This window comes from Hemitrygon akajei, chromosome 32 (genome assembly GCF_048418815.1).
Source record: "Hemitrygon akajei chromosome 32, sHemAka1.3, whole genome shotgun sequence".
NCBI lineage: Eukaryota > Metazoa > Chordata > Chondrichthyes > Myliobatiformes > Dasyatidae > Hemitrygon > Hemitrygon akajei.
The window spans coordinates 15,714,427-15,726,824 of NC_133155.1; the positions used below are offsets into that span (position 1 = coordinate 15,714,427).

The 12,398-nt window shown below is 44.9% G+C and overlaps 1 protein-coding gene across 1 annotated transcript in view; it reads left to right on the forward strand.

Annotated features, from left to right (window-relative positions):
• The window catches only part of zbtb8b (zinc finger and BTB domain containing 8B), a 367,049-nt gene that overhangs the window by 117,952 nt on the left and 236,699 nt on the right, over positions 1–12,398 (forward strand). Inside the window, exon 4 of the mRNA XM_073034469.1 lies at positions 5,445–5,571. The gene's annotated coding sequence lies outside the window, so the exon portion shown is untranslated. The remainder of the gene's footprint in view (positions 1–5,444; positions 5,572–12,398) is intronic.

Genomic DNA, 12,398 nt, shown 5'->3' on the forward strand with positions numbered 1-12,398 from the left:
CTCTCTGTACTTTCCTCCAGTCACCTTAAAATTATGTACCCTGGTTTTAGCCATTTCAGCCCTGGGGAAAAGTCTCTAGCAATCTACTCAAACTATGTCTCTTATCATCTTGTATATCTCTCACCCTCCTCCTCTGCAAAGAGAAAATCCCTAGCTCACTCAACCAATCTACATATGATATGTCCTCTAGTCTAGGTATCATCCTGATAAATCTCCTCTGCACCCTTCCTACAATATGGCAACCAGAACTGAACACAATATTCCAAGTGTGGTCTAACCAAGGTTTTATGGAGTTGCAACATTACTTTGTGGCTCTTGAACTCAGTCCCCCGACTAATGAAGGTCAACACACCATATGCCTTCTTAACAACCCTATCAACTTGTATGGCAACTTTGAGCGATCTTTATGTCAGGAAACCTAGAGGAGGCTTGACCCAAATGCAGAGCAGTGGAGATGTTTCAGCGGTGACTGATAACTTTAATAATCAACTGCAAAATAACAATCCAGGAGAACAGGGCAACATGATGTAACACCCTGGGAAGGTTTCACTGCTAATGTAATGGTCCTTCTGTAGAAGTGGTGCTTGGGTTAAGGTTAGAGATAACAGGTGCTTTGGAATGTGAGCTGAGTCCTTTATTTGGCGGGAGATGAAGAGAGAAGACGCTGGGGAGAACTGGTCACAGGATTCGACCCACTGGGGGACTGTGATTCGAAGGAGCAAGGTGCCAGAGTCTACTGAGGATTGGTGAATATGACTTTTGGAAGAGTTGAGCTCCAACTTGTGCATATTTGACTGTTTAATTATAATGGGCCCTTTTTGTTTTTCTCTTACTTTTCTTTATTAACCCTTTTCCTTTGATCGTATGCAGTGTGTTGACTGTTATTTTTTGGCACTGAGTTGTAACAGGGTAACAAATTACACAGCACCCACACAAACCGGGGTTTGGGGTGGGAGAGCCGTCTCAACCTCATGGGTTCGGCGGAAATGGAGTGTGTATTCCCTAGACTTATGCAGCCCAAGGAAACCAGTGGGGGGTGGTGGGTTTCAAAAGTAACTGGAGTATAGGAACAACTGGTTGAGGCTGGCTGGTTCAATGAGTGAACAGGGACTGTGAATGAGAGCTGGGTTTAAATAGGTTGCAGGGGATGAGTTGGAAATGAGTGGCAGGTGGCTCCTGTTAGATGGATGGAGATTGGGAAGTGCCTGCCTTTGCAGGCCTGACAGGATAACCTCCCCCCCCCCCCCCCCCCCCACCGCCCACCCCACGGCTGGCACCTGACGACCCAGGATGATCTAGATCAGCCCAGTGGAACTTCTCGATCAGCGATGGATCCAAGATGAAACTGGACAGCACCCAAGACCTCTCCTCTGGGCCATACTGGTTCTAGTCACCCAGCTACTGCAGACGCCATCCACAATGATGTGACTGTGTCATCGGGCTGACCGTGTATACTGGGTCACCTTCTGCTGTCCTGGGTTCCGGAGGGGCAGGCTGTGGTGGGTTGAGTGCCCCATGGACAACAGGCTTGAGGCAGGACAGACAGAAGGTAGGCGTGATCCTGAGGGAGGGTGGCAGCTGGCAACGGTAAGAGACTGGGTTGATGCGATGGGTAATCTTGATTGGACCAATGAACCGGGGCGAGAGCTTGCGGAAGTCAATGTGCAGGGGCAAATCTTGGGTGGACAACCAGACACGGTCCCCAGGTTGGAATAATCTCCCTGTGCAGTAGGCACAGTTGGCAGCTAGGAAAGCCCGCTATGACCTCTTCCAAGCATTCTGGCAATGGTGAACTAGGGCTCCAGTGGATAGGACCTCTGCCGTTGGTTCCTCCGTGGGGAACAACGGGGGCTGGTAGACATGAAGCACTTCAAAGGGTGATATAGCTATGGCAGAAGAGGTGTGTAGATTGTGGGACAGCTTGGCCCGGAGCAGATACTTCTTCCATATGGAAGGGTCCGAGGAAGCGAAACAACCCACAAGTTTCCCCACTTGCAGGTTGGCTCCACCTGATTGATCATTGGTGATAGCCAGAGGGAAACTGTCTGAGGTGTGGAGGAGGGGGCAGAAGGCTTGCCGGAAGCGGGAGACAAGCTGTGGGCCCCAGTCCAACACAGCGTCCTGAGGAAAGCCCTGGGGACAAAGTACACATTGGGGAACCAGGTCTGTTGTCTCAGCGACTGACACTGGTTGGGGGAGGGCAATGAGGTGGGCTGCCTTGGAGAACCGGTCCATCGCTGTGGAAGGTGGCAAACCTATGGTGACATGGGGCCATGGGTGTCAAGGGACTGCTACAGGAACCCAGGGGGTTGCTGGTTGTTGGAAATGGACTGGGCAGGCAGTAACAAACTGACATACATTTGCGATCATGGTGGGCTACCACAGCCGGTGCCGCAGAAAGTCCAGAGTCCATTGTGTGCCGGGATGGCTGGAAAGCGGTGGTGACTGGGCCCACTGGAGTGCCTTGGAGTGCTCGTGATGTAGGGCATGGTAGATCTGGTTCTCAGGGTCACAGGTGATTGCAGCGAGGATCTGAGCAGTTGGAATGATGGGCTAAGGGTCGATCTCCATTTCAGCTGGGTTGAACTGTCGCTACAAGGCCCTAGTTTTCTTGGAGCTGGGTTGGTAGGAGATGGTGAAGTTGAATTGCTTGAAGAAGAGAGCCCAGCAAGCTTGACGTGGGTTGAGTTGGCAGGTCTGTTGAATGGAAATGAGGTCCTGGAAGTCAGTCCAGATCAGGAAGGGCTCAGTTTTTACCATCAGCCAATGTCTCTGTTCCTCCAAGGCCCATTTGATGGCAAGTGGCTCCCTGTCTCCTACTCCATATTGGCACTGTGTAGAGTTGAACGTGCGAAGAGGCACACAAGCACGTGTTTTCCTGTCTGGACCTTGCTGGAAGAGGCTGTCCCTGGTGCCCACATAGGCTGTGTCCACCTATGTCACAAAAGGTCCAGAGGGGTTCAGATAGTGGTGAACAGGAGCGGTGGTGAAGCATCTCGAGCTCCTCAAAAGTGGTCTATTTACTACCACCTTCTGCCCTCTTTGGGCAAGCCAGTTCTGTCTCTATGTAGACAGGTTTCCTTGGATCCTATCCTTCCTGACCTTTTGAATGAGCTACCATAGGAAATGTTATCAAAAACCTCTCTAAAATCCACACACACCACATTAATTGCTCTAACCTCATCAATATGCTTCATCACATCCTCAATGAATTCCGCTTATCCCCCATTCCCCACATGCATATCCCCCTTAATGCACTTATCCCTGCAACCATGCTAAGTGTTACACTTGTCCCTACATCTCTCTACCCCCACCACTATTCAGGGCCTTAAACAGTCCTTCCAGCGAGGAAACGCCCCACAAGTGAATCAATTGGGGTTGTTTATTGTTTCCGGAGCTCCCCATTGCAGCTTCCCCTCCACTGGTGAGACCCAACATGGAGCTGGGAATTGCTTTGTTGAGCTTTAGTCCGTCTGCCATGACAGCCAAGATCGTCAGATGGCCATTATTTTGACTCCGCTTTCCACTCCCTCACTGACGTGCCTGTCCACAGACTCCTCTACCGCCAAGTTGAGGTCAGTTGCAGACTGAAGGTGAAACACCTTATTTATGAATCGACAATCTCTAACTTGATGGTGTTAGCATTGATTTATCTAACTTCTGGTACCCCTCCCCTCTATTCCCACCTTTCCCCTTGTTCCACTTATCACTCTGGCCTCTGTATCCCTTTCCTTCCTATCCCCGCCTGTCCCTCATTGTTCCCCATCCCCTTCCCTTTATTCCACAGTCTACTGTCCTCTCCTATTCAGATTCCTTCTTTTTCAGCCCTTTCCCTCTTCCTCTTACCTCCTCCCAGCTTCCAGTATCGTTCATTACTGGGGGAAATTAAATAGGTCCAGAATAGTCCTGAATTCGTCCTCACCTGCCTACCCCCATCACGTGGATTCGCCTATCACCTGCCAGCTCATGCTCTTCCTCTCCTCTCTCCCTTTTATTCTGGCTTCTGCCCTCTTTTTTCCCCAGATCTGATGAAGGACCTCAATTTAAAATGTCGAGTGTTCATTTCTCTCCCCTCCAACCTTGTGGTTTGGAGGCTTGTGTGCCTCAAAGACCTGGAGAGATATGTTGGCTGGAATGAGGGCTTTATGCTCTGGCTCTTGATAGGGTCACCAATGGCAAACAGGTCAAAGGGTTAGAGGCCAGACTAAGAGTGGTCCACCGGTCCTCCAGGTTTGGGGGTTCAGCTCAGGGCTAACAACCCTTACCAGTTAAAGAATATTGTTATGGAAACAGCAATGAAGGATCCTTCTACATCTGAGTGGCTAAGGACAGAAAGAGATGGAGGGACCTTCATTACTGCCCTAAACACCAATGGCATACCAGGCAGTGGGTTATTTCCCTCCATTGATGCTGCCTAACCTGCTGAGTTTCTCCAGTGTTTTGGATGAGCTGTTCCAGATTTACAGCATCCGTCTCTCTTACATCATGAAATAATATTTGCTTGCTTAATTAAACAGAGAAGGATAATAAATTCAGATTTTTATGCACCTGAGTAAAGGAAATGAGAGAGTGTATGGTAACTTTATTTGCGAGTGATGCTCAAGAAGTCGTGCAAATGGAGCTTGCCAGCAAAGTTCAGAGCTACTAAGTTTATCTAGATGCAAGATGATGTGAGATTTCGGAGAACATTTCCTCTTTCGACAACAGTTTTTTTCTGTATACTATCTGAATGTGGGAGAGGTTAGAGACATCTCCTGAGATAACGGTGAGTGTGCAAGTCTTGAGCACGTTTTGCATTTGATATAGGAATTAATCCAGCCAAGCGAGGGCATTTTCACTTGAACTTTGTACATGGTAGAAAGATTTTGCAGTGTCAGGAAGAGAGTCACCTACCACAGAAATTCTGTTTTTGATATCATAGTATTTATAGTCAGGACGGCAGGAGAATAGGATTGACAAGGATAATAAATCAGCCATAATAGAATGGTGGAGAAGACTTGATGGGCTGAGTGGCCTAATTATGCTCCTATGTCTTATGGTCCTTTGGTTAATTATAACATTCCAAGGATGTTGACAGTGGAGGAGTTGGTAATGGTTTGACCAGGTTGTTGTGGAGTTGCTCTTGCGGAGCCCGATCATTACCTGAAGCAACAAAGCCATTGAAGGAGCTCGGTGGGTCAGGCAGCATCTGTGGAAGGAAATGGGACAGTCAGCATTCATGGGTTGAGACCTTCCATCAGGACTCCATGATCATTACCTGACATTGACACAAAAGTGCAGTCAATGGTGCTGAGCTGTGGTCTCCGTCAAGTATGTGGCTCATATTTAGTCTTTTTTAGTTTCGTAGGGATGGGTTTGAGGGTAGAGAGGGGAATTAGGAATATGGTTGGGATCGAGGACGTGGGGGAAAGGCCAGAGTCTAATTCTCTGTTCCGCATTCGAAGGTCAGTGATGTGGACGCGGTCAGATGCCGGGCCTGTGGACCATCGAGGTTGAGGACTGAAGTCATTGGCACGTCCTGGAATTGGAGTTCCATGCGGGCAGGAGGAATGAAAGCTGGCGACCCCCTAGGTAAGCAAACCGCGACACTGGAGTTCGAGGCCTAGTGTTCGGGATCCCGTCATCGGCAAGGCCTGGATTTTGGGTCCACATTCATCATCCTTGGTGAGTCCTGGGTCGATACTGGATGTTGCAGCCCAAAGGTTGATCGGAAGTCCATCAGTCAAAGTCCAGTGGCCACAGGCCAGTGTGTGCCGTTCTCTGTGAGTCTGCTGGGGAAAGTGAGGGCCCAATGTCTATGCATCCACAAGATGAGGATTGTGTATGAGGACTGGAGGCTGAAGAGGACGGCCTGTCCAGGGGCTACAGAACTGTGCATGTGCGTGAGTAGGTGGGTATTAGGGAGAAATGGGGCTTGTTTTGCTGTTGTTGCTTTGTCACTTGGGATGTTTTGAGTTGTTGTGTTCCCTGTTGTTCTACTGAGCATGATTGTGCCAGAATGTGTGGTGACACTTGCGAGCTGCCCCCAGCACATGGTTGGGTTGTGTTAGTTGTTTGTGCAAATGACACACTTCACTGCGATAAATTTGAATTTGATACTTGCATTGCTTGAGCCTTACTTGCACTTATCACCACAAACCTTAATGTTTTCTACGCTTTATTGTATGATCTGCAAATAGAACTCAGCATAGTGCAAGCATCAGCAAACCTAACACTTCCAACAGCAGGAAAGGGAGGTCACTGATAAGGCATCTGAATGTGGGTAGCTCTTAGCCTCTTCTCTGAGGAAATGCCAAAATGACCACAAAATGCTTCCCTTCTGCCATGTATGGTTCTAGTCAGAAGATAGCTGTCCTCCTGATTCACAGTTTCAATCTTACTAAGGTTCCTTGTTGCCAAACCTCACCATATGCGCTCTTGACGTTGAGAGCAGTTCCTCTTGAACCAAGACTGCCAGAGTCAAGAGTTAAGCAGTAGATTGAGTAGCAGTGAGTGAATTATTTATCTAGTACCACTTGGTTTCTCTGTTTTCAAGTCCTTCCATCCTGATCTGGAGCATACGTGGAGGGGGTGGGGGAAGCAAGCAGAACGAAAACTCCAGTAACAACATCTAAAAGGTTCTTTCTCTGCCTCACTTTATGTTTTCAAATGTTGTATTTATCGTCATTAACGAAGTGCAAGACATATATTCAGAAATATAACGGCTTTTGGAGAAACATACTAAATACATTGTGAGTGACATCTTCCAGTAAGATGGTGGCGCACTCAGACACAGAGGTTTCTGTGTCCAGCCAAAGCTGAGATTGTTGGTCCTTTATCTCTTTTTTGTGAATGCAAGACACTGCTGGTTATCAAGAGCATCGAGTACTGCAGGTCTATCCTACTAGTGAATTGCTGGATAATGGTGGAGCTCGACTTGTTGGAGGTGGTGTGTGATCCCACGGATGGAGCGGGCGATTATCTTGGGCATTTTTGTTGTGATCACAAGACCCTGTTGGACATTGATAATGTAGAATAACCCCGATTCTGGTTCACTGGCAGGACCAATGGGGGAGCTGTGTGACCTCGGATGTGGGGTGGACCAGACTCTCATTCATACCTGAGGGCTACATACTGTGGCTGCCAAGGAAGAAGACTCTGGAGCAGGCTGTGTCCTGCTGGATTGGAGCCTGGCCTCTCTGGACATCGCTGCCCTCCAGTATTCACTTGGCGGAAGACAAGCTGGATTGCATTCTCTGCCATCGCACTGCACAATGATGAGAAACTGCTGCAGACTGTTCTTGCAGAAACGTGGCTTCAGGACAACACCCACGCACTATCAATCTACAGGCCATGACACACAGGGACTTGGGTTATATTATAGGTTATAAGAGTACCTCGATTCCAAAATGCTTAGGGCTGTATGTGTTTCGGATTTTGGAATATGTAATGAGGTAGTTTGGAATCGCCATCATTTCTGACTCTGAGTTTGTGTGTTACTGGTAAACAGCCTTTGTCTTGAGTACTTAACAGTAAAAGTTATTACAAACCATTAATATAATGAAAATATAATGTGTGTGTAATTAATGTAGTTATAAAAACAGCACAGCAGCATCGGGAGAATACCGGAATCAGCTGAACTACAAACAATGACAGGCTTTCAGTCTCCTCCTGCAATGCTGCATTTTGATTAAAAGGTTACAGCACACTGTATTTGTGGGTTTTTTTAGGTTTTATATAAGGTATAAACCAATCAGCATTGTAGACTGATTCTGGTGTTAGATTCTTCACAAACTCATCAATGAATTTCTCTGCTGCTCCATGATCACATGATCAGCACATTTCATCTTTAAAAATCAAATACTGTGCCTTTTCTTAAAATTTCTGCAAGCATCCTGCTTGATATTCACAACTACCTTCAATTTTTAAATCATTATGACAGATCTTTGCTTGTGCTACAATCAGCGTACAGTTAAGTGCATATGTTCAGTTTCAAAGCTGACAAATCTATTTCAATACACAATCGAGATCTTCATTTTTTTGATTTATGCAGTGTTTTTCTATTTTTTCATTTCTTTTCATTACATATGTGCAATCACTTCTTAGAATTGTCCATTTGAAATTGTCCTTGTGAAATTTTCCATTTGTGACTTCCTGTCAACGATCAAAAAAAATTTGGATTTCAGATCTTGGTATTTTGGATCAACCTGCATTATTATTTTTAATATTTTCTTTTCGTAATTATGTTTTCTGCTACCATAATTATATGTGCTGCGTGTTGTACGGTTCTGTGTTTTGCACCTTAGCCCCAGAGGAACGCTGTTTTGTTTGGTTGAATGTGTATGTTGAATGACAATTAAACTAGAACTTGATAGAGAGTAGGCAAATTGTTCAGATTGGATTTACTGCGGTTTATGGACAATATAATTAGGCATTTAAATGCATTGCTATGCAGATGTATGTTGCAGTTACTCTATTACAGCTGGCTAAAGGTGTGGAGATAATATTCAGCACTTTAGTAGGAAATGTAGTCAGGCCCAATAAGCTTCCCTGTATTCAGTACACCCAGCAGTTTATTAATTTCACATGCAGTGAACTGCTGGTTAAAGTTTTGCTTCTGGGATGGTCCGAATTTCTGATAGCAAAGTATTGCCAAGTGAATATAATGGCATAAATTTCAGCCTTGTATTTAAGATGCACAGGTCGGAGTCCATTTTTGTGGATGGAGGTACTTGACTAAGTATTGAATTGATTCAATGCTGGTGGAATCACTTATAGCACATTACATCTGCTGTTTAGTCACACTACATGGTAGTTACAGCAGATTGGCAATATATTTTTAGATAGAGCTAGTGCAACTCCTATTATGGTTCTAAGCTCCCAACTGAACCAAAGTGTCCTGTCTTGATTTTAATAGTAGAGTAAGACATCTGTTGGACCATGAACTTTCAAATTGTAGCTGTAATTTTGGTGTCTGTGAGAACTCACTTTTTAGGGAGTCAACAACAACATACATAGAACATAGAAATCTACAGCCCTGTACGGCCCCTTGTCCCACAATGCTGTGCCGACCATGTAATCTACTCTAGATACTGCCTAGAATTTCCTACCACATAGCCCTCTATTTTTCTAAGCTCCAGTAACTTAAATTGCATTTCTACCTTGCAAATAGGAAAGTGCAATCTATTAGTTACACATGTGAGTTGTTTTGCAGCCTGAGTAAGACGGATAAAGATCAAAGAGGACATGACTAATCAAGAATAAATGACAAGACAATGAAGACCGTAGGCAGATGCAACACAAGTTTTCCCACGTAACATAAAAATGACCAAGGCAGTACAGTTGAAGCAGGAAACGAGTTAAGATGGTTAATTCAGCACAGCTTATTACAGGATAATAGGTACAGCTCCACGATCACCGTTATTCCTGAATAATTTTAAGAAATTAGGGATATAGATGGAATATGTACATTTTTAGCACATCACAGAGCATCAAGAGGGAGGGAGGGAAGGAGGGGGAGAGAAGACTGCGTTCTGATCACATGATGACAACTTTACGATGGGTAAATTGGGAACCTGTTCAGACAATTTAGTGGAGCAAAAAACTTTAAAAATTGAGTTATATAATCCATGGCAAACACATGTCCCTATGGACTCCCATTGGGTATTTTTATTCTGTTAAAGATGCTATATAACTTATTGTTGATGGAAGAACAGAAAATAAGTAAAACACAAGCGAACAGTGGTAAATCATGCTGGTGTGACTCAGTTGGTGGCATTCTCGCTACAGAGAAAGAAAATTAAGAATTTGTATTTTACCACTGCAGGACTCAAACTACGCAACAACTTCAGCACAGTTGATCATTGGCACAGCACTTGCTGACTTAGATGATACAGCCAGACATAACATTCTGATCCATGGACAGTACTTCATGATGGATGGTTTGGGTCTTTACCAGACCAGTCATGGCCTGTAGGTGAATAAACATTTTCATGTGGAAATACAGGGTCACAAATGTAGGTATCATTTCCAAAAAAAGGATTAACACAAGGTCTTCTAATCCACATTAACACCATAAACCAAACAATACTTGTTGAATGTCAGCATTTTAGCTATACTGATTTCTACTGAGGCACATTCTGATGGTGGGAAAAGGATTAAATGAGATAGTAGTTTGCTACCTAAGTAATCTTCTCGAAACCAGGTTCAGCTAATCCAGTGTGACTTCCATCTGAGCATGATACCTGAATAACTCAACAATGACTGTGACTGCATCAAAAGCACCTGCTAAATCTATCTAGCCAAAATGCTGCTGAACAAAGCTGGTCAAGAACTACCAACTGTGCTTAATTACAAAAGGGCCCAGATGAATGATTCATGTTGAAGACATTTCATCAGAACAAGGACAAGTTAGAAAGCAAATATCTCTATTTGCAGTAGAGGAGAGCTGAGAGAACAAATTGGATTTCATGATGGGTGGAAACCAGGGTCAGAGTGGACATACAGATCAATGACCTTCTGTCAGAGTTGGCCAGTTCCAATACAAATTTATTATCTGAGGTCATCGAATTCAGTGTTGAGTTCAGAGCTGCAGACAGCTTAGTCGGAAATGAGATGCTGGTATACAGGTCAAAAACTGTGGTGTGGGAGTGGATGAAGAACAGAAATTCAAGGCAACTGAAAGACCAGACTTGCCCTTACAGACTGAACCGAGGTACAAGACCATACGCTGTAGGAGCAGATTTAGTCCATTTGGCCCATCGTCCACTCCTCCATTCCATCATGGCTGATTTAATATCTTTCTCAACCTCATTCTCATGCCTTCTCCCATAACTTTGACGTCCTGACTAGACAAGAACCTCCACTTTAAATATACACAATGACTTGGCCTCCACTGGTAAATAAATTCCACCTCACCTTTGTTCTAAGTGGATGTCCCTCTATTCTGAGACTGTGCCCTCTGGTCCTTGACTCACTCACTATAGGAAATATCTTCTCCACATCCACTCCATTATGCCTTTTAAAATTCAATAGGTCCCCCCCAAACTCCAACAAGTATAGGCCCAGAGCCATCAAATGCTCCTCATATGTTAACTTTTCATTCCCTGAATCATTCTCGTGAACTCCTCTGGACCCTATACAGGGCCAGGACAGCTTTTCTGAGAATAAAGGGCCCAAATCTGCTAACAATATGCTAAAGTGCAGTCTGACCAATGCATCTCATCCTTGTTCTGATTTGAAATGAATACTAACATTGCACTTGTCTTCCTTACCACTGACTCAATTTGCAAGATAACCTTCAGGGAATCCTGCACAAGTCCTGCACAAGGACTCCCAAGTCCCTTTGCACCTCAGTTTTTCAAATTTTCTCCCTGTTTAGAAAACTATCTATGCCTTTATTCTTTCTGCCAAAGTGCATGACCATACATTTCCCTATACTGTATTCCATCTGCCACTTCTTTGCCCATTCTCCTAATCTACCCAAGCCTTTCTGCAGACTCCCTGCTTCCTCAACACTACCTACCCCTCCAACTACCTTTGTATTGCCTGCAAACTTGGCCACAAAGCTATTAATTCCAACATCTGACCATTGCCATATAAAAAGAAATGATCCCAATACTGACCCACGTGGAACACCACTAGTCACCATTAGCGAACCAGAATAGGCCCCCTTTATTCTCACTCTTTGCCCCCTGCCAGTCAGCCAATCTTCTATCCATGCTAATATCTTTCCTGTACTACCATGGGCTCTTATCTTGTTAAGCAGCTTCATGTGTGGCACCTTGTCAAAGCCTCTCTGAAAATCCAAGTAAACAGCACCTACTGATCCTCCTTTGTTTATCCTGCCTGTTATTTCCTCAGAGTTTCAACAGATTTGTCAGGCAAGATTTCCTTTTAAGGAAACCACTCTGACTTTGGCCTACTTTATTATGTGCTGCCGAGTACTCTAAAAGCTCATCCTGAATAATGGACCCCAACAGTTTCTCAACCACTGAAGTTAGGCTAACTTCCTTTCTTCTGCCTCCCTCCCTTCTTGAAGAGTGGGGTGACATTTGCAATTATCCAGTCCTTCGGAACCATTCCAGAATCTAGTGATTCTTGAAAGATCAAAGTTCAATGTGCTGCCCCACCCCCTCTGCCGACCTGCCTGTCCTTTTGATACGATTCCTTGGATGTTAAGCTTCCAGCTATGATCTTCTTTCAGCCACAACTCTGATGTCCACACTGTCGTACCTGCCAACCTCTATTTGTGCTGCAAATACTACCCTATTCTGTGTACTGCATGCCTTTGAAAATCTTCACCCTTTCTATTTTACCGTTACACTGCAGATATGATAGACGGAAGTTTCCAAGTGATCTGGTTCATTCTCAGATTGAGGTCAAACAAACGTATAGAGTTGTTGTCTTTCGCCAAGACT